The sequence below is a fragment of the Morone saxatilis genome, unplaced genomic scaffold (assembly GCF_004916995.1).
Source record: "Morone saxatilis isolate NCDOM2014 unplaced genomic scaffold, NCSU_SB_2.0 Contig20, whole genome shotgun sequence".
In the NCBI taxonomy this organism is placed as follows: Eukaryota; Metazoa; Chordata; class Actinopteri; family Moronidae; genus Morone; species Morone saxatilis.
The window spans coordinates 10,423,677-10,429,647 of NW_023339763.1; the positions used below are offsets into that span (position 1 = coordinate 10,423,677).

A 5,971-nucleotide genomic window follows, 5' to 3' on the forward strand; every position below is an offset into this window, starting at 1 on the left:
AGATGCTCTGACCCAGTCGTCTCATTTCCTAATTTTTCCTGCTTCTAATCACCTTGAGGGCAAAATGTTCACTTGTTGCCTAATATATTCCACCCACTGACAGGTACCATGATAATGAGATAATCAGTGTTATTCACTTCACCAGTCAGTGGTCATAATGTTGTGACTGATCGGTGTGCCGTATATAGGTTCATTAAAAACATTTCTTAATTCTGTTTGTCAAAATGTAATTGGGGGACCATTATATTTAATGTAAACTTGATTTATGTCACAACTCTGCAGGGTTTCAAAACTTTGTACATACAAAGTCATGAATAATACATCAGTGAATCATTCAGATGGACCAGTGTTGAGAACAAGTGAGAGCAGAAAAAACAAAGAGCAACTTTGAGACAGTTGAGTAGAAGAAAAAAATATAGACAAGAATCAGCTCTGTATAGCGAGCAGAGCTATGATATCAAGGGATGGACATTTTAGGAGTGAGAAGGTGTGGCAGTGAGAGTAGGATGTGGAGAGAGAGAGGAAGGGACTGTACAAGGACAGGAAGAGGTGTGGAGAGGAATGTGTTGGAGCCAGACAGACAGACAGACAGACAGGAGGATATGGTCGCCTTTCTCATAGGAGGACACATTACAGTGTGAACAAGTGTGCAAGTTGAAAGTCCTTCAAATGAACTGTCTGCAGCTCTACTGAAGGATGACAGCACAAACAGACGGACTGTTTCTAACCAGAATAATGACTGCAGATCAGCTGGGTTGTCAGAACATAACTGACTCAGAAAGTGAAGATTAATCACTATGATCAGAATGTTATCACTAATCAGTCCCTTTGGCCACATAGATGTTGCTCTGGGCTTCTTGACAAACTAAGCCTAAAAGGGAAGGTGTGGGTGTTTTGTTGTGTACGTGCACCAGCATTAAGCAGACAGAACACTGTGTTCAATGATGCATGAACAATACTTAGCCGGGTACAGTCTGTGGTATACAACCACTTTAAACAGAGAGGAGTTATTTTGGGGCCAGGACAGAATCAACCACACACATCAGATTAACATGGTAGTGTGCAAGGTTTGATTGTGGCTTGGATGTAGATAAGAACATTTCTTCACTGCCTTGAGGGCTACAGGGAATTGTGAAGTGGGGTGTTAGCAAGGGACCCAGAACTGATCCCTGTGGATTCCCTGTTGGTCTTATGGTTTTTTGCATTAATCTGGTGGTTCACTATGCTGATCACAACAGACAGGTCCACCATAATGAGGTTAGAAGAGAGGAAGTTTATTTAGCTTTGTGCGATTCCTCTGTCATTGCAAGGACAGAATTGACTCAGGATTTAGTTGAATGGACTACCTTAAACTGACTCTGGGGGGTTGTCCTTCAATTATAGCATCATTTAAATTATTCAGATGGCCCTTACCTTAGTTTTGCATGGAGAAAAATATACCAGAGAACATTCATGCAGTTTTTCTCTCTGTCCATTAAACTCTCTACTACAATATTTTTTCATACTGTAATACTACTGGGGGCGCCAGAGTCTGGCAATGACACAATCTAACAATGGCATCAAATTTACAACTCTTAAAAATCCACTCCAGATATGTTTTAAGACATGTAAAAATAATCTTCTGAATATACGAATACTCAAATATTGATAATTTCCCAAATTTGACTAGATCAACCACATTTTTAAACTCTTAAAGTGTACCTAACGTTCATGTGTGTGCACATGCGCTTTTGTATGCTCCATAAGTGTTGCCATCATATGGGAGACAAATATGTCTGCACTTAGCACACCTACCGAATACACTACTTCACTGGTTGACAAAGGAGTAAACCTCCTGGAGCTCTATAGAAAATACAGACTTTCTCTTCAGCATGACAGCTAAGTTATAGCATACTGACAGTTTCTGTGTCATAGCCTATGACACTTGCCTTAGCAACAACCTTGACAACAACACATTTATTGATTGACACATACAGACAAATCAGTGTTGAATTTAGATGCATGGTACATTGTTTATGTTTTTATAATTATAATGAGTGAAAAATGTTTATATGAGTGCTGAAAACAAGTATATTAGAATTATTATTTGAATTGTGGTAAAACCTGGGACAATTTGTGTTTTGCAGATATTTGTCAAGACACAAGATGTCACATACTGCACTGTAATGTTCTTCCTCAGTGTATGTACACTGGAGGTTTCACATTTCAACATCACACTTGTGGAAGTTGCATACTGGTCCATGACTAGTTGTAATGTCACAAAATCCTGCTCATACATACATGTTTTATTCTCAGATTTAATAGGTTTCTAGTGGCCAAACTCTGCACATGCATCATTCTGAACTGTCAACATCCAATCCACATCATCATTATCATCATTATTAGTCATTTCTACCAGTATAGTTGTTGCTGTTGTTGTTGCTGTTGCTGTGTCTCTGCCCTTTTCTCTTTAACATCCACCCCCTGCCCCTCTAACCCCCATAGCCCCCCTCTCCCTCTCACTGTCTTTAACCCCAACTGGTCGAGGCAGTCGAGGTTTCTGCCTTTTAAAAGGAAGTTTTTCCTTGCCGCTGTCGCCAAGTGCTTGCTCATGGTGGGAACTGTTGGGTCTCTGTAAATAATTTTAGAAGGAGTACCGTGCTCTATTTGAAAAGTGTCCTGAGTTAACTGTTGTTGTAAATTGACGCTATACAAATAAAATGTTCCTCTCGCAAAATCATTTAAGTCAGCTGAATCAACCTGCACTTTTGCAGGTTTTGCCTTACAGATGTTCCTCTGACAACATCCTAAAACATCCAGGCGTGTGTCAAATCATCAATTATCAAATAAAGCTAACTGAGTTATCAATTTACAAAACACAGGGCTGAAGCTGTGACTACTGTGACTGTCTGAGTCTCCTCTTATATCCCATATGTATACTCTATTAATCATAAAACAAGAGGCAGAACTCATATTGCTGAACACAATGCCTTGCCGTGTGAACATTTACCCCCAGTGCCACTGACCTGGATTCAACTCGCAGCATTGTAAGTATTTGTCTACTGCTGACAACGGTTTTATCTGCCTACCACAACAACCTCAACCCAAGCTTAGCTGAGTTGTTTGAGTGTGCCAACCAGCACACTACCTCAGAAGCCAGTACAGTATGTTAAACAGTATGTGGTTTTTTACAGCAGCCCCATGTGTGAATGTGAAGTATGGTGGTGCTGAAAAAGAGTTCAAAAAGCCTCCCCTGAATAAATAAAGGTTAAAAAACTAATGTGTCCCAGAGAGCACTGGGTGCTGTCGAGCTGTCAGTACACTGCAGACATGCGATATACACTAAAAGCCAGTCCTTGTCCTCTGATAGGCTACTGTCCTGCTGTGATGTCATGAGGGCTTGCTTATAAAAAAGGGTGACGGGCTCAGCTGCTTCAAAAGGGCAAGTGTGGTTGAAGGCTGAAAGAGTGTGTTTATGCATGAGCGTGTACTGGAAAGAGAGAGCGAGGCAGTGGGTGTGTGTGTGTCTGTGTGTGTGTGTGTGTGTGTATGTGTCACACACACAAAAACAGACATTCATAACTTAGCAGAAGAGGAAGAGACACCAAAAAGCTGCTGACAAACACTTTATAATGATCCTTTGTGTTGTGGATGTAAAAGCTTCTGGATTATCAAATCACTGGATTGTAAAGCAGAGGACAGATTCTGGAGGTAGGAAAACCAACTAATTTTAGGTCTGGTTTACGCACATTTGCTTCATGTATACACTGTGTCCTAGTGAGTGCATGTATGTAAAAATATATTTATATTTTTAAAAATATATTATTATTAATTACATTTTTTTATTTTTTATTTTTAAGAGTCTACCGGTTCACACATTTCAGAAACATTAAAGCCCTTTTGTAGTTACAGATCAGTTCAATGTCCTAAAAAATTTGCAATCCTTTTTTTTTTACTAAACACTTATTGTACATATTGTTTTTTATGCTGTTAAAGGCTTCAGATTTTCACTCATTTTGAAATGTTATGGTACGTAAAAGTCCATGTTGATTTAAGTTATAACTAATGACAAATTTGAATCTTTTCTGCCGTGTGATCGAAGACTTTGCAAATGCATTTACTGCATGTAGGTTATCTAATATTTAACATACTGTATATTTAAAAAGCATCAGTCTAATTTTCTTCTTTCTTAACAGCTGCCAGACAAAGACAGAACTCTGACCAAACCTAATTTATCAGAAATAAGTCAGATTCTTCCAGTGTGAGGACAGTGAATCCAAACTTACTTTCATCCTTGACATATATGGTTTATTTTATCTGGACATCAAAATGATTTATGACTCAGTTGTTATTAGAACATATGCGCTTCTCACAAAGTGTACAAAGACATTTCTTCCCTCACAATTTGGTCTAATATCATCAGTTTATTCTACTAAGCACTGGGTGTTCTTTGTGCATGTGTATTTTTGTGTTTTCACATGCACTAGTGCCTATGTGTGTGTGTTTGCCCATGTATTATTGTACGCATTTTTGTGTGTTTGAGTGCTCAGTATAATTACCACCACTAAGCTATCTCTGCCTAAATATTGGGATATCAATGTCTCCATAAATCCTTTGTGTTTTGTTATTGGCCTTGGAAAGCTGGTCAAGTTTCTTCGTGTGTGTAACTGTTTAAAAAGCCAATGCAGGAGGAAGAGCAGGGGGAGCCGAGCCTCTTTCGCAAGCTTGACATAGCCACATAGGTTATTGATCTGATCAGTGGGTGAACAGTCACAAGCTTCATGCTTCACGAAGAAAGCAACAAGTGCACTGAACGTCCTAAAAACATGAATAAAAGATGAAGTCTTTGCTTTGGTTATATAAAGCTGAGTACTGGATTGTGTTTGAAGTATTATTATCTGTCAGCGGCTGACGGTGCTGTGCTTCATTCATTACAATTGAAACAGCTTCTAAGCATCAGTAATGAAAGATTGATTTTTAAAATGAGTCTGCCACAGATCCATCATTCCCCCCACACTCTGGCACCTCTATATTATTTAAATATAAATGTGATGAGTTGGGGACATTTGAGGCAGTATGATTGACAGCATACTAACACCGATAATTAATGCACTGTATTACTACAGTGACGTAACAACACTGTAAGGCTTTGTTTATGTACGGCAACAATTTATTCCACAAAAATTCTTGTTATGGTCCACCCTGGCATTTTGAAATGCATCCAAGTATTCAACACTTTGCTCATTGACTGTAGGAGAACTGGGTAAACACTTCTGAATCAATGCGTCTCTCTTTACAGCTGGCATTAACATGTATTCGGTGTGTTTGGGTTGTGTTGGAACAGGGCCACATGCATATTAACCCAAGTGCATATGCACACAGAAGATCCAGTTGACCAAACAACCTTTGGAGGTGATGCATTAAAAAACACACACCATACATGTTGTTCTCTTTTAACTGTAATAGAGCAAAACAATAGTAAATATACCACAACCTGTGAAGCAAACAGGTGGAATGCAGCTCAGACAATGAGTAGCTACTGTAGGGGGATTTATCATCCTAAACTATTTGCTTACTTAACAGTACCAAGAGTAACATCCCCCGACTGTTGGAATCACCAGATGTCTCCTGTCAATTGGGGCATTGCTGTAAAAAAGCCTTCATACTCAGCTAATCTACCATTTCCAAGCATCTACCTGTAGGCTCAGTGTACGCTGGCAGGGAGAGATTAGGTCAGAGCCTGGATGCCATATGTAAACCCTGTACAAACTATGTATTAATCTAATAACTCGTTTGGGGAGTCCTGGTGGCGTAGGTGTTTAAGACGATAACATTTCAAGTCTGAACTTTTTGCATATAACCTCTAATATCCTGTTATTCTGCTATTCATTATCATAAAAATAATTATGATAATAATTTGTTTATCATGAATTTACTGAGGTAAATAGTATGCTGGTATGGACATGAGAAACGTACATGCTATTACTTTACA

General features: G+C 38.9%; 1 protein-coding gene across 1 annotated transcript in view; it reads left to right on the forward strand.

The window, feature by feature from the left end:
* Positions 1–3,426: 3,426 nt before the first annotated feature.
* Positions 3,427–5,971, forward strand: part of LOC118331513 (beta-2 adrenergic receptor-like) — a 9,221-nt gene continuing 6,676 nt past the window's right edge. The window contains exon 1 of the mRNA XM_035666497.1: positions 3,427–3,690. The gene's annotated coding sequence lies outside the window, so the exon portion shown is untranslated. The remainder of the gene's footprint in view (positions 3,691–5,971) is intronic.